The 27,820-nt window shown below is 38.4% G+C and overlaps 1 protein-coding gene and 1 pseudogene across 1 annotated transcript in view; both read left to right on the top strand.

Annotated features, from left to right (window-relative positions):
- Positions 1–27,820, top strand: part of NXPH1 (neurexophilin 1) — a 366,283-nt gene that overhangs the window by 251,424 nt on the left and 87,039 nt on the right. The gene's annotated exons all lie outside the window — the stretch shown is intronic.
- Positions 5,528–7,092, top strand: LOC109557256 (heterogeneous nuclear ribonucleoprotein A3-like; annotated as a pseudogene).

A 27,820-nucleotide genomic window follows, 5' to 3' on the forward strand; every position in this document is an offset into this window, starting at 1 on the left:
ATCTACTATATGTCAGTCTCTATTCTATTCCCAGATCTTATAAATAAAGGGACAGGTAAATTTTTGCTCATATTATTTTTGAAGTGTGCCTGTGTGCTCAGTTGCTCAGTCATGTCCAGCTCTTTGCAACCCCATGGGCTGTAGCCCGTCAGACTTCTCTGTCCATGGGATGAGATTCTCCAGACAAGAATACTGGAATGGGTTCCCATTTACTTCTCCAGAGGGTCTTCCCTACCCAATGATTGAACCCACGTCTCCTACATTGGCAGAAGGATTCTTTACCACAGCACCACCTGGGAAGCCCTATTTTTGGAGAGTAGCATTCAAATAATCTCTCTTCTTTGGGTGACCTACTCTCCCATGACCACAGAGGGACTTGGTTTGTTGCCTACAGATGATCCTTTTTATACAACTTAAGGGAAAACACACTTCTGTGTACTCCATCCCTCCTTCCCTTAATGATATAAGTCACTGTTAGGCTTCTATGCTTTTGTTTGGAGACATTGATCACAGAGAGAAATTAGTGTTCTTGTAGAAATTTAAAAGAATAGCTGGGATTTTTAGTGGGTATTTACTTCAGAGTCATCTTTTCATGTCACTCTCATTCAAAATAAATGCTCCTAATTGAACATAATTTAGTACATACGAATTACAGTTTCATCTCTTAGAGGTTATATGTTCTAGTAGTTGTTTTGGTGGTAGAATTTTAAAAATCCACCTTGTGCTCCAGTATTAGTGGGATTTTGCTTTATATCTTCAACCATAAAACAGAGTTTGGCTACATGATTTCTATACTGCTTGCCAGCTCTGGACAGGGGGCATTGCGCTATCATAAAATAGTTCTTAAGGCACTGATTGGCTCAAATGATTTTAAACCTTGTTGGTATACACACATCTATGCAGTCTCTAAGCTTCTGGTTCTGATTTCCCTTAAATATGTTATATTGTTTTCTCAATCATAGGAATAGCAGGATTTTCAATAGTCTGTACTAATAATCTATACTTTGATTTCTTTCCTCTAGATTCTGGGGGATGTTTGCCCTCTCAAATGCAGAAGGGCAGCCTATTCTCCTTAGCCAATTTTCTTAACAGTCAAGTTGGTCTATAAACTGATAGAAGAACTTTTCAGAGGATTTAAAGATGATGTACTGTCGGACATTTTCTTGTTTTTGTTTCTTATAATACACAGGTGACTATTTCCCTGCTATGTACTTTTGCATGGCCAGGGTCAACTATTATCATTAGGAAATATAGGCTAAAAGTGGTAATATTAACACAATAGTTAACCTTGTTGGATTCAACTGGGCTTTCATTGCAGCTTTCCTTTTCTCATCTCTCTTGATACATGAATCTATTTTCAGAAGATGGAACGCCAGGAGGATAGGAGAAATCAAAGACCTCTCCAGACTTTAATTCTTGGAAAACTCTTCAAGTTGCTTTTGGATATTCTCAATTTCTTTCATCATTTCTCCTGAGAGAATTCAGAATTAGTGTTCAATAATTTTTTTCTTTTTGGCAAAAACAAACTCTATTAGATTTTTTTCAAGTGAGTCACTTACTACAGTTTCATAAGGTCAGATTCCAACTAGTATTTGCATTTTTAACTGACATTCAGGGAGGATTTTTAGCTGGAGTTAAAGACCAAGAGAGAAGGGACAAGCACTTATTATAGCTTGACTGTTCTGAAAATGATCTGATTTTAAAAAGGTTAAAAAATGAATATGATTATCTTATTATTCCTAATTTGAAATTACACCATTAAAGCCACATTCTACTAAAGGAATATATAATGCAAACTTATTACTATATAGTGTCACACTGAGGGATTCAGGTGTAAAGGGAAAACCCACTCCTTTGGAAGTCAGCCCATCCCCAGGTGTTGATAGGATTTGTGTAGCCCATAAAACATTCCATGAGGCATGAGGCAATGGAAACAGTGATTGATGGTGGTCTCATTTCTGTTAACCCTTTCATTCCCACTCAAGTCACCTATTGGCTTAGCCACAGACTTTGAGTCTGGGGAGAGGTCCTATAGATATCACATGTTAGTCAGCTCCAAATCATTCCCAGTCACTTCCATGGTGTTTCAGTCTGTCTCACTGAGCTGGAGATTCAGATATTCAGGGTGGAAAAAGCAAAGAAGAGGTTTGGGGCAATGTTGGCTGAATGAGTTTGAAACAGTCTCCCTAGTGGTGGGTGGAAAGGTAGGTGGATGATTGGATCTAATACTATAAGGAAAATGAAATGCAACCAAAACTGTTTGGAAGGTCCAAAGGCAAGAAACCATAAATATTCAGAATGTTAATTGCATAGTCAGAACAATTCAGCTACCCATGAAGGCAAGACTCTTCACTGTGGTTTTTCTTCTGGAAATTGACCAATGTCTGAGTACATGAAGAAGTCTAATAGATGCTAGCATCTGATCTCTACTATTTCCAGTGCATGGCAATTGACTGGCACAAATTAAATGTGAGGTAAAAGTTTATTGATTGAAAGCTCTTAATTTAAATGACCTACATCATTGGCTTCAGTTTAGGTTTGTGTCTTGGTAGCTTGTACAGGCAGTTATATATGTAGGAAATGTACTAAGGAAGACTATTCTAGTTTATTCCTGATAATATGAATAGTAAGGTTGATTGATAGAGAATAACTAAATATTACTTGCTTTTGTGTTATAAAACACACAGTAGGACCTTCAGTTCAGTTCAGTCACTCAGTCGTGTCTGACTCTTTGCGACCCCATGAATCGCAGCACTGCCAGGCCTCCCTGTCTATTACCAACTCCTGGAGTTCACTCAAACTCATGTCCGTGGAGTCAGTGATGCCATCCAGCCATCTCATCCTCTGTCATCCCCTTCTCCTCCTGCCTCCAATCCCTCCCAGCATCAGGGTCTTCTCAAATGAATCAACTCTTTGCATGAGGTGGCCAACGTACTGGAGTTTCAGCTTCAACATCAGTCCTTCCAGTGAACACCCAGGGCTGATCTCCTTCAGAATGGACTGGTTGGATCTCCTTGCAGTCCAAGGGACTCTCAAGAGTCTTCTCCAACACCACAGTTCAAAAGCATCAATTCTTCTGTGCTCAGCTTTCTTTATAGTCCAACTCTCACATCCATACATGACTACTGGAAAAACCATAGCCTTGAATAGATGGACCTTTGTTAACAAAGTGATGTCTCTGCTTTTTAATATACTGTCTTGGTTGGTCATAACTTTGTTTCCAAGGAGTAAGTGTCTTTTAATTTCATGGCTGGAATCACCATCTGCAGTGATTTTGGAGCCCAGAAAAATAGTCAGCCACTGTTTCCACTGTTTCCTGATCTATTTCCCTTAGTAAATGAATAATCAATGCAACTTGTTTTTAAAATACTTAATATATTCTAGACACTGGGTGTATTGCTTTATTTGCTGTTGCTGCTGCTGCTAAGTTGCTTCAGTCATGTCCGACTCCGTGTGACCCCATAGACGGCAGCCCACCAGGCTCTACCATCCCTGGGATTCTCCAGGCAAGAACACTGGAGTGGGTTGCCATTCCCTTCTCCAATGCATGAAAGTGAAAAGTGAAAGTGAAGTCACTCAGTCATGTCCGACTCTTAGCGACCCCATGGACTGCAGCCCACCAGGCTCCTCCATCCATGGGATTTTCCAGGCAAGAGTACTGGAGTGGGGTGCCTTTGCCTTCTCCGATTGCTTTATTTACATTATCTCATTTCTTTTCTATTACTCCCATTTGGCTGAAGTCTGTCTTATTCACTTTCTCACTATGCTCTTAACCCTTCAACATATTGCCATGAATTTATAGTTCTTCATCAATGAATTTAAAACTCTTCTTTATAAATCCATTAATGGATATTTTATTTTGGTCCTTATTCTAGTTATGTATGGCAGAATAGTATTGAGTTTCCCGTAGTTGGTGTCTTTTTGATTCAAAATTTATTGAACTTCTATGAACATGATGTTGTCCTAGCTGCTATAAGACATAGTTTTAACTATTTAAGGGCAGAGATTATGTTTCACTCGTTTCTTAGCCTCAGAATATCTACCTAATAGAGAACTTTACCTATAAAAGCTGACAAACATTTTGCTGTGCAATTGTGAATTAAAATAGCAAAAAAACAGTATCATAAATTCTGTAAGGTAATATAAATGCCAAAGAAATGTTTTAAGCAAAATGAGCTATGAATTCTAAAGTGAGAGAAATCATTGCGGGTGGGGACACCTGGGACAGTTGGCTCTGGTAGTTTTGTAACAGGCTTTGAAATTCCCCCAGTTAGGTTGTTTCTGGTAATCCCTAACTGCTTTTCAGCAGTGATTTGCAGGACATTTCCTTACATGAGAAGAGTCTGAGCACTTGTTTTGGGAACAAGAAATGTGAGAATGGAAGAGCCCTGTTTTACTCAGGCGGTAGGGAGAGTCAGGGTTGGGATGCCAGAGGCGGACCACGTCAAATCAGAGATGGGGTCATGGCAGCTGAAGGGAAAGTGGACAATAGGCTGGAGAATCAATCAGATTCAGGTATCATTTATAACCAACAGTCTAATGGCAAGAAACATCAAGGAGAAATCCAGTATCGTAAGCTTCAGAGATTAAATATTTCTTGACCTCAATAATAATGGGAATGTTAAGAAGGAGAAAAAAAATCAGTAAAATGTAACAATTCAAAATCAATTTCACTTTACACACCAATTTTCAGACAAGTATCTGATGACTTTGGAAATATAGTATATCTAATAGGTGCACTCATGTTTGTGTGTAAATTTTGAATCAAATTAGTCATAATACCTATATGTTTATGTATTATTTTCTAAGCACCACGAATATAATTTCTTAATGCCGTATTTTGTTCATCTTTTTATCCTTGGTACTTATCATAGTGTCTAATTTATAGTAAGTGCTCAACGAGTATTTGAAATATGAATAAGTTTTCATTAGAATATTAGTAGTATTCAGAACTTTAGGAATTCATTCTTGAGCTTCAATTTGTTTATCATATCAGAATGCATTATAACCACAGTTACAGTAAATCTACTATGATATGAAACACACCACACCAAGGAAACTTTGTTTTATTCTGATTGCTGGTTTTGAACTGATTTTGAGATAAGAAACATGTAGATTAAATGTGGTCACATTCAAACTTTAAAAAAAAATAAGCCCCTTATCTATCCTTGTCATTGATGTGTACAATATGCAATCAAGTAAGATTAGAACAGTCATTTGAAATCCATCCTGGTTTCTGTAACACCAGTTATTTGTAACAGTTTATTTACTTTCACCTTTCACTAAGAAGTCTATTATTTTATATAGACCTGCTCTCCAGGTGGCCTCACATTAGTATGAAAAAAAAAAGAGGTCAATCAATTTAGGACACATATGAGAAAATAAGATAATGCAGAATAACATCTAAAAAAACAGTGAGAGGCAGAATTGTTTGATTGTATAAGAGTATTTTAGGAGAGAGTAGATTGGTTTTTAATAGTCAAAAAGAAATGATAGGGTCCCATATTGAACTCGAGTTGGAAGAGGCGAGTCCAGTCTCAAAATGGAGGTAAAACCGCTGCCCGGTCACCCCCAGCCCGACTCCGGCCGTTGCCGCCGCCGCCGCCGCCGGGGGGGGGGGGGGGGAGGGTCATGATCCCAAGGAAGCAGAGCAGTTGAGAAAGCTGTTTATTGGTGGTCTGAGCTTTGAAACTACAGATGATAGCTTAAGAGAACATTTTGAGAAATGGGGCACACTTCAGATTGTGTGGTGATGAGAGACCCCCAAACAAAATGTTCCAGGGGCTTTGGTTTTGTGACTTATTCTTGTGTTGAAGAAGTGGATGCAGCGATGTGTGCTCGACCGCACAAGGTTGATGGGCGTGTAGTGGAACCAAAGAGAGCTGTTTCTAGAGAGGATTCTGTAAAGCCTGGTGCCCATCTAACAGTGAAGAAAATTTTTGTTGGTGGTATTAAAGAAGATACAGATGAATATAATTTGAGAGACTACTTTGAAAAGTATGGCAAGATTGAAACCATAGAAGTTATGGAAGACAGGCAGAGTGGGAAAAAGAGAGGATTTGCTTTTGTAACTTTTGATGATCATGATACAGTTGATAAAATTGTTGTTCAGAAATACCACACTATTAATGGGCATAATTGTGAAGTGAAAAAGGCCCTTTCTAAACAAGAGATGCAATCTGCTGGATCACAAAGAGGTCGTGGAGGTGGATCTGGCAACTTTATGGGTCATGGAGGAAACTCCGGAGGTGGTGGAGGAAACTTTGGCCGTGGTGGAAACTTTGGTGGAAGAGGCGGCTGTGGTGGTGGAGGTGGTGGCAGCACAGGGAGCTATGGAGGAGGCGATGGTGGATATAATGGATTTGGAGGGGATGGTGGCAACTATGGCAGTGGTCCTGGTTATAGTAGTAGAGGAGCTAACGGTGCTGGTGGACCAGGAGGACATGGAAACCAAGGCGGTGGATATGGTGGCGGTGGTGGAGGATATGATGGTTACAATGAAGGAGGAAATTTTGGAGGTAACTATGGTGGTGGTGGAAACTATAATGATTTTGGAAATTATAGTGGACAACAGCAGTCAAATTATGGACCCATGAAAGGGGGTAGTTTTGGTGGAAGAAGCTCGGGCAGTCCCTATGGTGGTGGTTATGGATCTGGTGGTGGAAGTGGTGGATATGGTAGCAGAAGGTTCTAAAAACTCAGAAGAAAAGGGCTACAGTTCTTAGCAGGAGAGAAAGCGAGGAGTTGTCAGGAAAGCTGCAGGTTACTTTGAGATAGTCGTCCCAAATGCGTTAGAGGAACTGTAAAAATCTGCCACAGGAGGAACGATGATCCATAGTCAGAAAAGTTACTGCAGCTTAAACAGGAAACCCTTCTTGTTCAGGACTGTCATAGCCACAGTTTGCAAAAAGTGCAGCTATTGATTAATGCAAGGTCGTGTCAATTAGATGTACATTCCTGAGGTCTTTTATCTGTTGTAGCTTTGTCTTTTTCTTTTTCTTTTCATTACATCAGGTATATTGCCCTGTAAATTGTGGTAGTGGTACCAGGAATAAAAAATTAAGGAATTTTTAACTTAAAAAAAAAAAGAAATGATAAATTATACAGGTAAGCTATGTATGAGATCTTTAATGTTTGAGTGCTGTGACTCAGGGAAACATGATATCTGGAAAGTTGGCAGGAGAATAGTTTTTTTGTTGTTGTTGTTGTTTTTTTTTTAGCTGGAGTCAGAGAGTTTGAACTGGATCAACTGGCAACTGAGTCTGTTTCATGGCTTTGGAGTCAAATAGCAGGTGGCTTTATGAGACTATGTTTTTGAGCTCTACCTGATGAGTGAGTGGGAAAACCCTGAAGATTTTATAGGCTATTAACATAGTTAAAAAGGAAGATTACCACAGTGCTACTGCCAAGAACTAAGTAGGATAAAAAGGAACCTAAACAGGTTTATTAGTCCAGGAAACATTCTTATTTAGAAAACCTTTGAATATCCCCAGAACTAAGGATGGTTATTTCTTAGACTCTTTATTAAAAATCAGAAAATAATAGTCTTTAAGAGGAATGGGTTAATAAGATCTAGTATAAATGAATGAATTAATTTATTTAACCAGTTCAAAATGATTGCTTATTGTGAAGTTTCCCGGTGACAGTAAACCAATGGTCTCAGCCCTGATGACACTCATCGTCCAGTGCGAGGCAACATGAGTGGTCATACCAACGAGAGACTGGGCAGCGCCACAGAACAGAGAGAAGTGCTACGATGGGATTGGTGTTGAGTCTTTGGGGAACACATAAGGATGGCATAATTGTGCTTGGAAAAATACCCAGTGTTACTTTCTGCATCTGGCAATATTACTTTAAATTAATAAAATTGCTCATAATATGGTAATGGTAAAAGCATAGTATATATCAAGCCTTTTGTTATGTGTCAGCCCTGGGAAAATGTTTCATATGCATTATCTCATTTTAATCTGTAAAACTACCCGGCTGGATAGGCTCTAGTTTGTTTTCTTGTTGTTATTATTATCCAGATTAAGTAAAGTGAGACTTAAAAATTTGACTGTCTGTCTAATGGTCACAGAACTGGTCAGAAGTAGAGATGGGCACAGACTAAAGCTTTGCTTTAACTTTCATAAACACATATGTGAGACTTCTGAAAGAAAACACTAAGCAGGAACACAGAGTATGAATAGCTAACACAACCACTGCTCAAGATGAAAAACAACTCTCCTGCATTCAAGGAGCTATGTGCGTGCATGCATGCGAAGTCACTTCAGTAGTGTCCGACTCTTTGTGACTCTATGGACTGTAGCCCAACCAGACTCCTCTGTCCATGGGATTCTCCAGGCAAGATTACTGGAGTGGGTTGCCATGCCCTCTTCCAGGGGATCTTCCTGACCCAGGAATCGAACCCACATCTTTTATGTCTCCTGCCTTGGCAGGTAGGTTCTTTACCACTAGTGCTACCGGGGAAGCCCCTCAAGTAGCTATAATTTTTGAAAAAAAATTACAATGGCCTACTTGTTGAACAGTTTTAGATCAATGGGGCTCAAATGTAAAAGTTACCTTTTGGCATCTGAGGACAGGAAATGTAAATTTAAAATGAATTGGACAGCAGCAAAGTCACTCACTAGAACAGAAATCCTTTTCAATAATAGCAACTCAAGTCTTCTTTGGCACAGAAGAATTGTGAAATATTTATGTATGATCGAAGCAGCAGTACCAGACAAAGAAAAGATTCACAATCCTTCCAATAATAGGTTTGGAAGTAGGCAAACATCTTTTTAATGCAGTGTAGGAACCAGTTTAAGGTTAATTTTTAAGCTGAAATGTTTGATTTTTAGTTTTCTTGTTTGTCTTCTGTGTGTCAAAATTTTCCAGCTTAAAAATGGTTACTGTAACAAATGAGGAAAGATACCAATTTCATGAAAATCAGAGGACATAATTTATGTACCAGTCCCTTATTTTGTAAAAAGTGGCTAATGCTATTATACATAACATAACCTTCAATGCAGTGATCATTTCCTCAGGTGATGTCTTGTGATTAAGAAGCCGTTCAGTGGCACAGAGAAGGACAGCGGCATGATTGCTTCCTCTCCAAATCGTGCCTGAATAATAAGTAGTCCAGGTAAGAATAACTTGGTTATTATTGAGGTGTCTTCATTTTGTAGCCTTAGAACCTTTCATCAGTTATTTTAGCCTCACAGGGTGAATTTGAACATTTTAGTTCTTTTAAAGTCACACAACACTCAAAATACTATCGGGGGAGAAGAGCTGGGACTGAGGATGGGTTATAAAAAGTCATTTTTTTCCCATCCTAACACCAATATCAAAGTGATCATATCTTGCATCTACTGATTCTTAAATAACAATTTGGCTCATCAAATCCAGACATATCAAAAGAACTCAATCTAGTTGAATCTAACAACTGCCTTGAGCAATAATTACTAGATAAAAGAGGAGGGTATTAAAAATGCACTACAAAACAAAGGCAAAACAAAATGTAAGTGGAATTAATGACTTTTGTCCAATTATACCCAAAATATGTAGTAACCAAAAGAAATAACCAAATTGATACAAAAATTCCTCAAGTAGAGTGATATTGTGTTGAAAGTGAAAGTGTTAGTCACTCAGTCGTGTCCAGCTCTTTGTGATTTCATGGACTTTAGCCCACTAGGCTTCTCTGTCCATGGAATTATCCAGGCAGGATTACTGGCATGAGTAGCCTTTTCCTTCTCCAGAAATCTTCCCAACCCAGGAATTGAATCCAGGTCTCCTGCACTGCAGGCAGATTCTTTACCGTCTGAACCACCAGGGAAGCTGATTGCTGCATTCTTAAATTTCCTAAGTGATAAGGAATCTTAGTTCTTTAAAATGTAAAAACAATTTGTTGTACTGTGTCTAAATAATGAACTATAAAGTAAAACTGACATAAAATTATGCATCTTAAAGCTAAGAAAAAGTTAGAGATATTTGGTACACACCAGGTACAAAAGACTCAAGTACAAATAAAAAGACTTTTCAGGTAGCTTCCGACCAAAAACTTGCTCAAGACCTTGGGAATGACAGTGTATTAAAAAGCAGAGACATTACTTTACTTTGCTGACAAGGTCTGTATAGTCAAAGCTATGGTTTTACCAGTAGTCATGTATGGATGTGAGAGCTGGACCATAAAGAAGGCTGAGCACTGAAGAATTGATGCCTTCGAACTGCAATGCTGGAGAAGACTCTTGAGAGTCCCTTGGACTGCCAGGAGATCAAACCGCTCAATCCTAAAAGATATCAACCCTGAATATTCATTGGAAGGACTGATGTTGAAGCTGAAACTCTAATACTTCGGCCACCTGATGTGAAGAGCTGACTCATTGGAAAAGATCCTGATGCTGGGAAAGATTGAAGGCAGAAGGAGAAGGGGATGACAGAGGATGAGATGGTTGGATGGCATCACTGACTCAATGGGCATCAGTTTGAGCAAACTCCAGGAAATAGTGAAGGACAGGGAAGCCTGGAGTGCTGCAGTCCATGGGGTCAGAAAGAGTCGGACAGGACTGAGCGAGGGAACAACAAAAGTACAAAAGAAGAAGCAATTAATTTAAAGTTGTGAATTAAATAACATATGTTAAGTAAATAAAAAGACTTTTCAGGTAGCTTCCAATAAAAAACTTGCTCAAGAACTTGGAATTGACTTCAGAAGTGCTTTAAGCCTCAGCTCATATTCCCAGTTTAAATGGTTATTGTATATTCTTTGAGATATTACATATTTTTTGAGGTATCAAGAAGAGCTGCCTAGTCTGTGTTTGTTTTCATATTTGCTTCAAATTGCTTATAAACTTGTAACTGGCAGTAAATTATGTCAATGCCTTGTGACCCCCATAAATAAGAAAAGCATGCAGTTGCTTGTCATTTAATTCAGCTTATAACTGTCAGAACAGGTTTTGTCATTGGAGATGAGTCTGGCTCAATTTACTAGATCTTATTCATGAGCGTATTTAACCAGAATGAGAAAAGTATATAGTGATCATTTCAAACAATTATCATTTTATTTTTAAAGGAAAATTGTCGAAAATTAAAAATTTCACCTATATGGAGAGATGTTTGCAAAGGAAAAAATTCTTCATCAATTCCGGGTCATAAGTTGGTGTTATTGAGCTGCTTTTTTGCAAATTAAAAAACTTGGAAGTAAAGTTACCTTGCTTAATGTCAGATAGAAAGGAAGTATAAGAATCAGGGCTTAAACCATGGGTATCTGATTTTTGGTTTAATACTTTTCCCACTAAACCATAATTACTATTTTAAATCTATTTAATATTGCAGTGTTACCAAGATCCATGATTTACACTATTTGTACTGTTGCCAATACTGTTACCTAAATATTCAGTTCAGTTCAGTTGCTCAGTCATGTCCGACTCTTTGCAACCCCATGAATCGCAGCACACCAGGTCTCCCTGTCCATCACCAACTCCCGGAGCTCACTCAGACTCATGTCCATCGAGTCAGTGATGGTATCCAGCCCTCTCATCCTCTGTCATCCCCTTCTCCTCCTGCCCCCAATCCCTCCCAGCATCAGGGTCTTTTCCAAAGAGTCAACTCTTCACATCAGGTGGCCAAAGTATTGGATTTTCAGCTTTAGCATCATTCCTTCCAATGAACACCCAGGACTGATCTCCTTGCAGTCCAAGGGTCTCTCAAGAGTCTTTTCCAACACCACATTAACCAATTCTTTGGCGCTCAGCTTTCTTCACAGTCCAACTCTCACATCCATATATGACCACTGGAAAAACCATAGCCTTGACTAGATGGACCTTTGTTGGCAAAGTAATGTCTCTGCTTTTTAATATGCTATCTAGGTTGGTCATAACTTTCCTTTCAAGGAGTAAGCGTCTTTTAATTTCATGGCTGCAGTCACCATCTGTAGTGATTTTGGAGCCCAGAAAAATAAAGTCTGACACTGTTTCCACTGTTTCCCCATCTATTTGCCATGAAGTGATGGGACCAGATGCCATGATCTTAGTTTTCTGAATGTTGAGCTTTAAGCCAACTTTTTCACTGTCCACTTTCACTTTCATCAAGAGGCTTTTGAGTTCCTCTTCACTTTCTGCCATAAGGGTGGTGTCATCTGCATATCTGAGGTTATTGATATTTCTCCCGGCAATCTTGATTCCAGCTTGTGTTTCTTCCAGCCCAGTGTTTCTCATGATGTACTTTGCATACAAATTAAGTAAGTAGGGTGACAATATACAGCCTTGACATACTCCTTTTCCTATTTGGAACCAGTCTGTTGTTCCATGTCCAGTTCTAACTGTTGCTTCCTGACCTGCATATAGGTTTCTCAAGAGGCAGATCAGGTGGTCTGGTATTCCTATCTCTTTCAGAATTTTCCACAGTTTATTGTAATCCACACAGTCAAAGGCTTTGGCATAGTCAATAAAGCAGAAATAGATGTTTTTCTGGAACTCTCTTGCTTTTTCAATGATCCAGAGGATGTTGGCAATTTGATCTCTGGTTCCTCTGACTTTTCTAAAATCAGCTTGAACATCTGGAAGTTCACGCTTCACATATGCTGAAGCCTGGCTTGGAGAATTTTGAGCATTACTTTACTAGTGTGTGAGATGAGTGCAATTGTGCAGTAGTTTGAACATTCTTTGGCATTGACTTTCTTTGGGATTGGAATGAAAACAGATATTCATAAATGTGTGTAATTATTAATCATTTGGAAGATACAACAAAAGGTTGTGCATTATCTTCCAGCTTTATTAGGGTATAACTGAAAAGTAAAAATTGTATATATTTCAGGTTCAGTGTGATGGTTTGTTATACTTACCCATTTTGAATGATTACCATTTCAAGTGAATTAACATATTCATCATCTCTCAAAGTTGTCTTTTTGTGTGTGTGTGGAGGGAGGTGAGAACTCTCAAGATCTACATTCTTAACAAATTTCAATATGAAGCATAGTGTTATTAACTATAATGACCAAGCTGTATATTAGCTCCCCAGAACATTTTCATCTTATAACTGAAAGTTTCCATACTTTGATCAACATCTCCTTATTGCTCCCATCCCCAGTCCCTATTGAACACCAATATAACCTCTGGTTCTATGTGTTCTTTCTTAGGTTGCACACAGAAGTGAGATCATATAACATTTGTCTTCTTTATTTCGCTTAGCATAATGCCCTCAAGGCTCATCCATGTTGTCACTAACAGCAGGATTCTTTCCTTTTTATGGCTGAATTATACTACATTGTTTATTTATATAACATGTCCTTTTCCATTGATCAGTTGATGAACACAGGTTGTCTGTGTCTTGTCTATTGTGAACAAACTCTTTAAGATACTGATATCATTTCCTTTGCATATGTGCCCTGTAGTGGGATTGCCTGATCATGTAGTAGTTTTATTTTTTATAGTTTGAAGACCTCCAGTGCATTTTAAAAGTGAAAGCACATTTAAATAAGACCATCAATGTTATCTGCTTTTATCTTTCTGAAAATTTTCAGTGGTTTGAATGGTCAGATAGGTGCAGTACTCTGATCTGATATGGGTGTGATATTTCAGATGTTACAGAATGAGAGAAAGAATGCCTGCCTACAAAGACTTGACAACAAGGTGTGGTTGAACAGGGAGCTAGAAAATTGGACACTGGGAATCACTTTTGTATATGAGTGTCAAATATTATGAATTGTAAAAATGAGGTAGAGGATTCCCCATGGTGTCTGTTGGCTCATTCTTTCTTCTCTCTCCTTTTCTCTTCCTGTGTCCACACTCTGTATTTCTAACAATCTGTCTGATTCACATGATTATTACTTGTCTGGTCCCAAAATATATGAATTCCAATGTCTTTTTTCCCTCAAGAATTCTGTAGCTTTTTCATCTACAATGGCCTTATTGTATATGTCATTGCATGAGTGCTAAGTCACTTCAATCGTGTCCTTGTCTGACTCCTGGGTTGCCACGCCCTCCTTTAGGGGATCTGATCTCTTACATCTCTTGAATTAGCAGGCAGGTTTTTTGCCACTAGTGTCTTTTGGGAAGCCCATATATGTCATTACAAACAAATTATAGCTAAGGTCTGCTTCTTTTAAAAGACTATACAATTTGGGGGCTAAAAGATCTGTTTTCAATTTATTTTAGGATCTTCAAATACCAAAACAAAATGTGTCCCTCACAAAATCACTGGGACGGCCCAGAGGGATGGTATGGGGAGGGAGGAGGGAGGAGGGTTCAGGATGGGGAACACATGTATACCTGTGGTGGATTCATTTTGATATTTGGTAAAACTAATACAATTATGTAAAGTTTAAAAATAAAATAAAATTAATTAAAAAAATTAATGAAGTTAATCTAATTTGTAATTTATGGAAATTCATAAGAAGTGCATTAATTTTTGGACTCATCAGCCAAGGGAGACAAAGTTAGTTTTCTTAAGCCTAAATGAGCTGAAAGGAATCGAAACCTGTGATATAAAAAAATAAAAAGGTTTCCAGCGTCTGTCTGATAGTCTTGGATTCATGGAGGTGGCTTCCCTCTCTTGAAGCCTCTCATCCCTAATCCTGATTTCTTTTTAAAAGAGGATAAGAAACACAAGCTGGAATCAAGATTGCCGGGAGAAATATCAATAACCTCAGATATGCAGATAACACCACCCTTATGGCAGAAAGTGAAGAGGAACTAAAAAGCCTCTTGATGAAAGTGAAAGTGGAGAGTGAAAAAGTTGGCTTAAAGCTCAACATTTAGAAAACGAAGATCATGGCATCTGGTCCCATCACTTCATGGGAAATAAATGGGGAAACAGTGTCAGACTTTCTTTTTCTGGGCTCCAAAATCACTGCAGATGGTGACTGCAGCCATGAAATTAAAAGATGCTTACTCCTTGAAAGGAAAGTTATGACCAACCTAGATAGCATATTCAAAAGCAGAGACATTACTTTGTCAACAAAGGTCCATCTAGTCAAGGCTATGGTTTTTCCTGTGGTCATGTATGGATGTGAGAGTTGGACTGTGAAGAAGGCTGAGCACTGAAGAATTGATGCTTTTGAACTGTGGTGTTGGAGAAGACTCTTGAGAGACCCTTGGACTGCAAGGAGATCCAACCAGTCCATTCTGAAGGAGATCAGCCCTGGGATTTCTTTGGAAGGAATAGCTAAAGCTGAAACTCCAGTACTTTGGCCACCTCATGCAAAGAGTTGACTCATTGGAAAAGACTGTGATGCTGGGAGGGATTGGGGGCAGGAGGAGAAGGGGACGACAGAGGATGAGATGGCTGGATGGCATCACTGACTCGATGGACATGAGTCTCAGTGAACTCTGGGAGTTGGTGTTGGACAGGGAGGCCGGGCAGTGCTGCGATTCATGGGGTCGCAAAGAGTCGGACACGACTGAGTGATCTGATCTGATCTGATACATGTACACTATGATCTATCTATATATACACAGACAAATACACATATATACATATACAAACACAAATATATTATATATACTATGCTGTATATAATCATGTATGTATATATACTGTTGTGAAATATATATTAATAGTTATTATACTCTTTTTGTATATTGCTATAGCATGAAAACTTTAAGTCATCGAAAACTGCAAAATACACATTGATTTCAAGTGAATATGGAATGTTCTCCAGGATAGATCACATACTGGGCCAAAAAAGAAGTTTTACTTATTATCTGAAAATATGATTTTAATGGTTATTGATATTTTGTTATGTACCATAGCTTCAAAACTTAATCTTCAGTAGTTAAACATTTAGGATGTTTTGCTAGTTGGAATTGCTCTTTTCAAAGTTAGAAATGGCTGTTATTTATCCAACCCATGATATCTTCTGGCATTTGAAATGGCTGCTGCCTCTTCTGATAGAAATGTCCCCTGCCTTTGATCTTCTTTTCTTTTCTCTGACTTTGCATTCCTCTCTCTTTCTCCTAAATGTAGACAGTCCTTAGAGTAGTATCCTTGGCTTTCTTACCTCAATAGACTCTCCTCTGGAAAATTCACTTTTCCCAAATCTACATTTTTCACTCTGGAAATCTCTCAGAAAGTTCTATCACCATTTTTCTCTTTCTTTTATAATTTCTTTTTCTAACTTTTTTTTATTGAAGGAAAATTGCTTTACAGAATTTTGTTGTTTGCTGTCAAACCTCAACATGAATCAGCCATAGGTATACACGTATCCCGTCCCTTTTGAACCTCCCTTCTATCTCCCTCCCTGTCCCACCGCTCTAGGTTGATACAGAGCCCCTGTTTGAATTTCCTGAGCCATACAGCAAATTCCCTATGGTTATCTATTTTAAATATGGTAATGTAAGTTTTCATGTTGCTCTTTCCATACATCTCACTCTCTCTTCCCCTCTCCCCATGTCCATAAGTCTTTTCTTTATGTCTGCTTCTTCAGTGCTAACCTGTAAATAAGTTCTTCAGTGCCATTCTTCTTGATTCTGTATATATGTGTTAGAATATGATATTTATCTTTCTCTATCTGACTCACTTCACTCTGTACACTAGGTTCTATGTTCATCCACCTCATTAGAACTGACTCAAATGCATTCCTTTTTATGACTTTGTAATATTCCATTATGTATATGTACCACAACTTCTTTAGCCAGTCATCTGTAAATGGATATCTAGGTTGGTTCTATGTTCTAGCTATTGTAAATAGTGCTGCAATGAACAATGGGATGCATGTGTCTTTTTGAATTTTGGTTTCCTGAGGGTATATGCATAGGAGTGGGATTGCTGGGTCATATGGTGGTTTTATTCCTAGTTTTTAAAAGAATCTCCATACCATCTTCCATGTGGCTATATCAAATTACATTCCCATCAATAGTGCAAGAACATTCCCTTTTCTCCACACCTTCTCTGGCATTTATTGTTTGTAGACTTTTTGATGATAGCCATTCTGACTGGTGTGAGGTGATAGCTCATTGTGATTTTGATTTGCATTTCTCTAATAATGAGTGATGTTAAGCATCTTTTCATGTGTTTGTTAGCCATCTATATGTCTTCTTTGGAGAAATGTCTGTTTAGGTCTTTTTCCCACTTTTTGATTGGGTTGTCTGTTTTTCTGGCATTGAGTTGTATGAGCTGCTTGTATATTTTGGAAATTAATCCTTTGTCAGTTGTTTCATTTGCTATTATTTTCTCCCATTCAGAGGGTTGTCTTTTCACCTTGCTTATAGTTTCCTTTGTTGTGCAAAAACATTTAAGTTTAATCAGGTCCCACTTGTTTACTTTTGTTTTTATTTCCATTACTCTAGGAGGTGGGTCATAGAGGATCTTGCTTTGATTTATGTCATTGAGTGTTCTGCCTATGTTTTCCTCTAAGAGTTTTATAGTTTCTGGTCTTATATTTAGGCCTTTAATCCATTTTGAGTTTATCTTTGTGTATGGTGTTTAGAAGTGATCTAGTTTCATTCTTTTACATGTAGCTGTCCAGTTTTCCCAGCACCATTTATTGAAGAGGCTATCTTTGCTACATTGTATATTCTTGCCTCCTTTGTAAAAAATAAGGTACCCATAGGTGCATGGGTTTATTTCTGGGCTTTCTATCTTGTTCCATTGGTCTATACTTCTGTTTTTGTACCAGTACCATACTATCTTGATGACTGTAGCTTTGTAGTATAATCTGAAGTCAGGAAGGTTGATTCATCCAACTCCATTCTTCATTCTCAAGGCTGCTTTGACTATTTGGGGTCTTTTTTGTTTCCATATGAATTGTGAAATTTTTTGTTCTAGTTCTGTGAAAAATGCCATTGGTAATTTGATAGGAATTGAATTGAATCTGTAAACTGTGTTTGGTAGTATGGTCATTTTCACAATATTGATTCTTCCTACCGAGGAACATGGAATATCTCTCCTGTTTATGTCATCTTTGATTGCTTTCATTAGTGTCTTATAATTTTCTATGTAAAGTTTTTTGTCTCCTTAGGTACATTTATTCCTAGATATTTAATTCTTTTTGCTGTAATGGTGAATGGGATTAATTTCTCTTTCTGATTTTTCATTGTTAGTATATAGAAATGCAAGTGATTTCTGTGTATAGATTTTGTCAGTCAAGTCCAAGAGGCACAAAGAGTCCCACACAGGGTAAACCCAAGGAGAAACATGTCAAGACACATACTAATCAAACTAACAAAGACTAAACACAAAGAATAATAAAAACAGCAAGGGAGAAGCAACAGATAACATACAAATTAAGCCCCATATGCTTAACAGCTGACCTTTCAGCAGAAACTACAGTCCAGAAGGGAATGGCAGGATATACTTCAAGTACTGAGAGGGAAAAATCTGCAACCAAGATTACTGTATCCAGCAAGGATCTCATTCAAAATTGATGGAGAAATAAAAAGATTTTCAGACAAGCAAAGGTTAAGAGAATTCAGTACCACCAAACTAGCTTTACAACTAATATTAAAGGGACTTATATAGTCATGATATACAAGAGAAGCAAAACGATCTACAAAATCAACCCCAAACAGTTAAGAAAATGGCAATAGGAACATATATATCAATAGTTTCTTTAAATGTAAATGAATTAAATGCTCCAACCAATAGACAGAGACTGGCTGACTGGATACAAAAACAAGACTCATATATATGCTGTCTACAAGAAACCCACTTCAGACCTAAAGACACATATAGACTGAAAGTGAGAGAGTGGAAAAACATACTCCATACAAATGGGAAGCAAAAGAAAGCTGGAACAGCAATTCTCATATCAGACAAAATAGACCTTAAAACAAGGAGTATTACAAGAGATAAAGATGGCCAATACATAACGATCAAGGGATCAATCTAAGAGGAAGACATAACAATTTTAAATATCTATGCACCCAACATAGGAGCACCTCAATACATAAGGCAAACACTAATAGACATAAAGGGAGAAATTGACAGGAACACAATAAGGTAGGAGATTTTAACACCCCACCTGCAGAGAGTGCTCCTGGTGGTTGGGTGACGCCAGGTCTTGTATTCAAGTGGTTTCCTTTGTGTGAGTTCTCACTATTTGATACTCCCAGGTTTAGTTGTCTAGTAATCTAGGGTTTTGGAGTCAGTGTTCCCACTTCAAAGGCTCAAGGCTTGATCTCTGGTCAGGAACAAAGATTCCACACGTGGTTTGTTATGGCATTAAGTAAGATTAAAACAAATATCCAAAAATGAGAAACCAAAGATGAACACTAGACAAAGGGAAGTTACAAAATCAGGTAAATAATAATTAATGGAATATACACATATACATATACACCCATGAGCAAAGTCAAAACAGTCTGGCAAAAATAAAGTACAGTAGATTGACCTGGCAGAGGAACAGAGGAAACCAGAACAGAGGAAACCAGAAATTATATCTACCAGAACAAAATTAATTAGAGGACAAAGTGGAAAACAAAGCTAAAGCAAGGTTCCAATTGGGGAATAAAGCAATGAAAATAAATCTAACAAATATTTTAAGAGGAAAGGAAAGAAAGAAGAGAAAGAAAGAATAGATATGCCAAGTTAGATAGAGATAGATAAAGAAGATTTATATACATTAAAGATTAACTTCAAGGGGAAAAGAACAGTAGGAAAAGCAAACTAATGAATAAATGTAGAAAAATAATAATAGGTTTAAAAATTAAAATTAAAAAAGGGAAAAGAAAAAAGAAAAAAAAAAAGGGAAACACCATAGAACTGCAAAAGCCCAACGCAGAGGCTGAGGTTTATAACAACAATAAAAAATATGACTGAGGAAAAAAAAAGCTCAAAAGCCTAATTAGATTTCATTGTGCCAATAAAATTGACAGCTATGACAGAAATGGGGAAAAAAAGGAAGAAAAAGAAAAAAAAATCCAAAGAATCTACAGAATGAGTCAAAACATAAGAATAATAAATGCTTGTCTTGAGTCACTGCTGTCAGAGTCCTTTCCCTCGCTGGGAGTCACAGTCCACCTCACCTCCCTAGGATGCCCTCCAACACTGTGCTGATCTCTGGACCTGCTGTGGGTGCAGCTCAGATTCGGATCTGGTCCTGCTTCTGTGTGTTCTTGCCTCCAATGTCCATGCTATCAGAACTAGTGCGTTTTCTTTTGTGGGAGCTCTCAATGTCCTTTTATATATTCCATAGACACAGAGTCTGCCTAGTTGATCGTGCGGATTTAATCTGCTGCTTGTACAGCTGGTGGGAAGGTTTTGGGTCTTCTTCCTCAGCCACACTGCCCCTGGATTTCAATTGTGGTTTTATTTCCACCTCTGCATGTGGGCCATCCACTGGGGTTTGCTCCTGAGGCTGCCCTGGAGGACTTGGGTTTGCCCCTGTGAGGGCCAGGTGTGGAGGTGGTGCAGCTGCTGGGGTTGTAGGAATTCTGGCAGCACCAGGTACTCAGGGGAGTTGGTGGCTAGGGCAGCAGGAAATATAGTGCCTAGAAGGGCATGGCAACCAGTATTAGCCAATACACTCCAGTATTCTTGCCTGAAGAGGCCCCCTCCCTGACAGAGAAGCTGGTAGGCCACAGTCTACAGGGTTGCACACTGAACAGGTTGCACAGTTGGACACTACTGAAGTGACCCTGAGTGCATAGATGCAAGACATTTTTTGCCTGTGGCAGCTCTGCCCCTGTGAGAGTTGAGCATGAAGGTGACATAGCTGCTTGGCTTGCGGGGACCCTGGCGGCACCAAGTGTGCAGGACATGGACTACCTCCATCGCAGGAGTTACGGTCCCATCAGAGTCTTTTTTCCAGCCTCTTGTAGCTGGTGATCAGAAGGCCTTTTTGACCAGTCTTTTTCTGTAACTCTGCCCATTCAGGCACTTAGAGGGCTCCCTTGCCTGGGGTCCTTCTCTGTTGTTTGGTGTGTCAGGCACATAGAGGGGTCCCCTTGGGTGGGGTCCTACTCTGCAGTTCAGTGCCTCAGGCATTTGATGGGCCAGTCTTTCTACTATTCAACCGCTGATGCTGGCATGTGGAGAGAGAGAAGCTATGGTGATGGCTCCAGCCCCTACGCATGACTCAGCACTATCGCCTTACTTCTATGGCTGCCCAGCCTCCCTCCACGGGCATCTCCCACCACAGGCATCTCCCACCACCATCTCCTCCCTCACATCCCCTTGATCCAGCTCTCCACAGTCAACAGCAGCCCTTGCCCTGGGATTGCTCTACAATCCCTAAACTCCAGCTCCCAGCTGCTGCACCTTCCAGGGGACCTGCGTCCCTGTCCGGGGTACGTGTGGCTGCGGCAAGGAATGTCTCATTCCATTTAGGCTGCCACAGATCAGCTGTTTCCCTCTCAGACTTAAATGTTTCTCCTCTGACTCAGACAATTCCCCCGATGTGGGGATGGGACTCCTGCCTCAGTTCCCCCACTGGCCGAGGGCAGGTCCAGTCCTACTAATACTCCTGCTTTTCCCCCTAGTTCCTTCATCCTACAGAGTTTTGCATGATTTTATATATTCTTTTCGACTGGTCAGGTACTCCTGTGTGCTCTCTGCTGGTGTTCTGCACGCACTTCTGTGTCTGAAGGTGTATTCCTGATGTATCCGTGAAGAGAGATGTACTCCACGTCCACCTACTCCTCTGCCGTCTTGTTCTCTCCGACCTTTTTTCTTATTAAACATTTTTACCTCACACCTATGTTCAAAACCAAGTTGAACTTACACAAGTTTATATAAGAATGAACTTAACTAACCCAACGGAATACTTTTTGTAACCTCTAGATTTCTTTTAATGGTACCAACAGTTGTCTAAATTGTCTAACAGAAAGATTCCTGTGTAAACTCCTTCTCATTCATCATTTCTGCCAACATATCCAAGTCCTTTCTTTTCCTCCTTTTCTTTCCCTTTAATCTTATTTAAATTCATCTTTCACCATTTCAATTGACCATTAAATCAATTTACTTCACTTTTTAGGCTGCCCAATAGCCTCGTTAAAAAAAGCAGATGTTCTCTTTGAAATGGAAGTCAGTGGTAAAACAGGGTCTTTCACATAACATAAACCTATAGAAAAGCAATGTGAACAACATTTTGATTCTTGAAGTACCTAGAACCTGCATCACAGCAGAATTCTCTTCTTTAATACAAGGGGATGGGGACAGGAGTGTATTTTCTCCTGTTTGCCGTGGAGTTCCGGCCTGTAACAACTTTCAGTATGTGCACCCCTCTGGAATTGCTTTGTAATCTCGAGATCAATATTCAGTGTGTTAGGTACACCCAAGATGATGGCACTTTTGATGCAGTGTGATCTATCTATTATGTTCCCATCTCCCTGAATTTTCGTCATGCTCTTTAACAAGAGATCCCTCAAAGAGCACAGATCCCTGGTCTGTGGACAAAGTCAAGCCAGGCATGTCACTGATACGTGCCAGTCAGCTCTAATGATGTGCATATTTTAAATCCCTATTATAATGGCAAAATTTTTTCTGTACAACTACGTTAAATGCATAACACATACTATTTTTGTGTGTATTGTGTTGCTTAAATAAACAGTTTGATTTCTATGTGAAATATTTAAAAAATTGGGAAAGTTATTGTAGTACTGTCATGTGGAGAAGACCATACGAGTTGTATCATATTAAGTACCCAGCTGTCTTTGGCCACTGAAGCTTTCTTGGACAGGTATGTGCCCGAGCTTTCTAAAAGCACTTTTCTGATTGCCAATAGAGTTTGGCTTCAGGGGCTCTCCTATATTTGCCAAAGAGAATGAAAATACTGGTGCTTTTCATCAGTTTTAGAGAAATGTTTCCGAGCACTGGAATGAGAGACTTTGGAAGGTCGTATAATTACCTCCCATTAAGCCCTTTAAAAACAGAATGGCTATTTATATTCCTGGAGGTCTTAATGAAGCTCTTTTCTGCAGTGAAGGAGCGATTTTGTGATGATTTCTGAGGTCATTCTAGGACTTATTTTGAATAGCTCTAATGTTTTAGATAAGTTCGGTTCAGGAAAATAGTCCTATTGAGAAAAAAAAATTGGTTTGGTATGGCTCTATCATAAAGTTATTGGGTAAATCTTAATTCTTTCACCATTTTTGAAGAGAGGGTTTAAGGACCAAAGAAATAAAAAATGTAAACACTCCATTGCCTCTAGAAAAGAGCTTGAAAGAGAAATTCTAAATCATCTCGTCCAATTGCTTTCTAATTTCTATACAGCTAAACCAATGCTAGAATGGTTGAGACAATTAATAAAAGAGGTTTTGTATTTTGGAGAACTAAACAGTGAGAACCAAAGCCAAGCATCACCTTGTTTCATAGAGGTGACCTGGTAGTTTAACATGATGTGCTCACTCTGTGGGTTACATGAGGAGTCTTTTCTCATTTTCCAACTTTGAGGATTTTGTACCTTTCATGTCCCACAGTCCCCTCTTCCATCTCTTTCCGCATTACTCTTCCCGGCCCCAGTATCTTTTCTTTCCCATGTGCTATTCAGAGAAGAGACAAGGTGGTAGAGTGAAAAATATGAATTTTGCATCAGACAGACCTGGGTTTGCATCTTCATCACTTGGCATCAGGATTTCCTTTGTCAAGTTATATATCCTCATGTGAAGACACTGAAATAAACTCTACCTCTCAAAGTTTCTACAAAGGGAGATGGTATCTGGAAAACATCCCAACACAGTTGCTGACACAAAATGAATTCTCAATAATTATTACGCATTACTGTTCTATTTTCACATGTCGTGTTGAAATACCACTGCCAATTTGAATATAATTATTTTAAGCCTAATAAAAGGGAAACAAATTGACTCTAAAAAAGGAATGCATGATAAATAAAAGCAAAAGATATTTAAAAGAGACAGCCCAGAATAAAAAGAAGCAGGTATTAGTAACATAAACCGTTACAGTTCAGATATAGGCTTTTAAACTAAATAAATGCTAACAATAGCATTATGTTTTCAAATATAATTTGATGATACATCCTCTAGTAATCTTCCTAAATTGGAGGCCACTATGGAGACAATATTTCAGATATATTTTTAAAAATGCAAGTGTATATAGAGGTTGTATATTTATCTAGGAAAGATAGGTACAGTTTCTCACGTGGTGTTTTTCAAGTTAGAGAAGCTGTATCAGTACATTTCAGTCGCTCAGTCGTGTCCAACTCTTTGTGACCCCATGAACTGCAGCACACCAGGCCTCCTTGTCCATCACCAACTCCTGGAGCTTACCCAAACTCATGTCCATTGAGTCGGTGATGCCATCAAGCATCTCATCCTCTGTCATCCCCTTCTCCTCCCACCTTCAATCTTGCCCAGCATCAGGGTCTTTTAAATGAGTCAGTTCTTCACTGTATAGCATGAAGAAGCTATATAGCATGAGAAGCTGTACAGCATGGAAGTTAAGAGTGTGGGTTCTGTTTTTAATAACTTTAAATGGAGTATAATCTATAAAAGCATTGAATCACTATGTTTACACCTGAAACTAATATAATATTATAAGTCAAATATATGTCAATAAAAAAATAAAATGAAAGTTTAAAAGTGTATCATCAGGCAAACATCTGTACCACAAGAGCCTTGGTTCTAGAGCTGAATACCAGGGTTTCTAATCCAGGTTCTTTAGTTAGTAGCTCTAGCACCTTGGCTAAGCTACCTAACTGGGCTTCCCTGGTGGCTTGGTGAGTAAAGAATCCACATGCAATGCAGAAGATGCAAAACATGTGGGTTCGATCTATGAGTTGGGAAGATCCCCTGGATGAGGGCATGGCAACCCACTCCAGTATTCTTGCTTGAAGAATCCCATGGACAGAGGAGCCTGGTGGGCTACAGTTAATAGCGTTGCAAAGAATCAGACATGACTGAAGCAACTGAGTGTGTGCACACACACAAGCTACCTAACTACTTTAAGCTTCACGCTTTCATGTATAAATTTGGGATAAAAAGAATTCTGTGCAATATAGTTTTTAGGTATGTGCATGCATGTGTGATAATTAGCTGAGTAAATACAAAGGGATTACAGCACTGTTTGGCAAAGAACAAATGATCTATATTTATTTAAAGTGCTATTATTATTATCATTATTAATATTATTATTATCATTGATAGTAGTAGTAGATGCAGGGAGATAGTAGTACTTGGAAATGGTTATGTTTGGTAAATGTCCCAGACTTATTTTATGGCTAATGATGATTAAGCATTGAATATCTCCAAAAGACTAGAGAAGTCCACTATTGGAGGATAAAATAAGAAGATCAATATTATCAATACTTTACTAACTGATAAAGAAATTAAAGAGAGCTATAGTTCAGAAAGCTGGATTCATGTGACAGAGTAAGGATGTGTTTGCAAAATACAGTATTGGGCTTGTAACATCTATTTGAGTTTGCAAACTAAATATGGTATTGGGGTTGTAAGAAAATTTAAAAGATAGTTTTTTCAAGGAGGTATAAATCTATGGTGAAAACATGAATCATGCCATTATTTTATTGTAAGATGCAACTCTAACCTGAGTTCTTGGTATACACATACACACATACACACACACACTAATACTCAGTTCAGTCCTTGCTACAGTTCTGCAAGGCAGTTCTTAATATTTTTTATATTTCAGGTGGGAAAACTGAAGATTGGTGAGATTTTGTGGCTTGCTTAAAACACACGAGTGTGTGGGAGATTTCTTGACTCCACTGGGTCACTCTGTCTCTAAAAGTGACTTCGTTTCCTGAAAGCATTGCTGTTATGCCACTCTATGGACCGTAGCTATATATTATGTTCAGAAAATGTATCATATTTAAAAAGAAAGTTTATTTTTATAAATTAATCTTTATTAAGAAACAAGGGTGCACTCAGATGGGGAACAACTGAAGGTCTGGGGCTTGGAGTTAGAAAAGGATGTCACCTCACCCTATAGAAATCCAGGGCTCCGGGTACCACAAAAATAGTAGCCCAGGAGAAGTCGGTCAGCAGATAAACTGCATTAATGAAGCAGGCTCATGTCAATTTTGGGTGAATCATGCTGACAGCCAGCAGCATGCACCAAAGAGTAAATCATGCTCTCTGGAGGCCTATCACAGAAGGGATGCAAGTAATGAGATTCCCTGCATCACTCTGATGAGGTATGAACACATACTCATCAGGAACAGTTGACCTAGAAATGAAGACCAGTATTTCAAGGGATATCTTAGAGCCAAGCCCTCTTGGGGCAGGCAGCTCCAGCTGAAATGTGATTTTTCTAAGGCAACTTAGTGACAGAGCAGTCCTGACTTTTCCCTACCACTGCTGCCAGGGTTTTATGGACCTGGTGTGCATGGCTAAGTCCTAAAATAGAACAAAGCTAGAGCAGGCTAAATCTTCCCAGTCTTGGGAAGAGAATAGGAACTCTGGTGTCACAGAGACCTAGATTCAAATTCCAACTCTTCCATTTCTTTGCTGTAAAATTTGCTGTATGTTTCATCTCTGAAATGGGACTAAGAATAATTACTTCAAAATGCCTGAGATGTTATATGTATTTCCCTGGCATGTAATACCTGTTTAATAGATAATGTTTCTATCAGCTGCCTTCTTTTTTTTTTAAATTTTATTTTATTTGTAAACTTTACATAATTGTATTAGTTTTGCCAAATATCTATTTAGAGACAAAAATTGATAAACAGTGTACTATGTGTCTTTTCCAATGATAATTTCCTTGCATCTCGTGCTCTTTTTCTAAGGTTTAAGATTCATTCATTCAGCAATCAGATATTGAACATTTACAGTGAGGCACAAATGGGACCAGGTCCTGGGATGTTAGAGAGAGAACCCAGCCCCTGCTTCCACGTTGCTCACTGAACACTGCAGGATCAATGGAGAACTTCCATTCAATGTGATGAGTACAGGATGTTAAGGAAGCAGCTAAGAAAGGTGGGGAATTGGATCATCTGTATAGCTTCCTACAGTATAAGTAAGGGTTATTCAAGTAAAGAAGGGTTAGGGAAATTGTGTAGTCCCCCAAAAGGATAGCATATATAAAGATATGAAGGTCTTGTGTAGACAACCATAGATCTTTTATGGGTATTTTGAAGTCCAGTTTTAAGTTTTAAATGGCTTCCAATAAATTAATTAATTGAACCCTAGTCAAGAACACATATTTTCATTTAATCTCTCCTTTGTCACTCATTGCCTCCCACTCTTGTTTCCATTCACTTCTTAGACTCAAAAATTGTCTATGCTGTTTGACTGTGTAAACTAAGCAAGCTCTAGGGCTAAGATCTAGAGTTGCAGGCACAGTCTTAGATGTTTTTCTAAACAATTTAACAATTTAGCCACAGTGATCATTGTCACAGATATCTTAGTTTGAAAATATGTAAAGTTTTATTAGGTATTAACACTTCAAAGGAGTTGCTGTTATACTTTACATACAACCTTTAAAAAAGACTATTATAGATTGAATAACCAAAAAGAATTATTCTTTTCTGTTCTGAAGATGTGTGTTATCCTAGGTAGCTATTGTGTGCTATAATGGAACTATCTTAAAAAACACTGTTTAAGTTTTGTTCACGATATTCTTTCAGAGCGAAAAATAGAGTTCTGGAGCTCTCTCTGTACCTTACTTGGGTTGTGTGACCTAAAGAGAGTTGCAAAAACCTGAGGTCATTTGCATAATGATCCACTCAAATAAGTTCACACCTATAAAATTGTGATTTTAATTTTAGTTAAGAAAAAAATGTTATAAAAGACCCTTTGGATAAAAAGTTCCTTGTGTTTGTATAATATTGGAATACACTTCTTTAAAATATTGCTTTGCCTAAGTATAAGGAAATACATGGATATATAAAGAAAATTCTGAATGTATCCATTTATATTACTAGAAAAGAAAGGAAGTGATAGCTCAGGACTCAATATTTCAAGGGGTACTTATTGATTTGTGTAGA

This window comes from Bos indicus, chromosome 4, assembly GCF_029378745.1.
Source record: "Bos indicus isolate NIAB-ARS_2022 breed Sahiwal x Tharparkar chromosome 4, NIAB-ARS_B.indTharparkar_mat_pri_1.0, whole genome shotgun sequence".
Lineage (NCBI taxonomy): Eukaryota > Metazoa > Chordata > Mammalia > Artiodactyla > Bovidae > Bos > Bos indicus.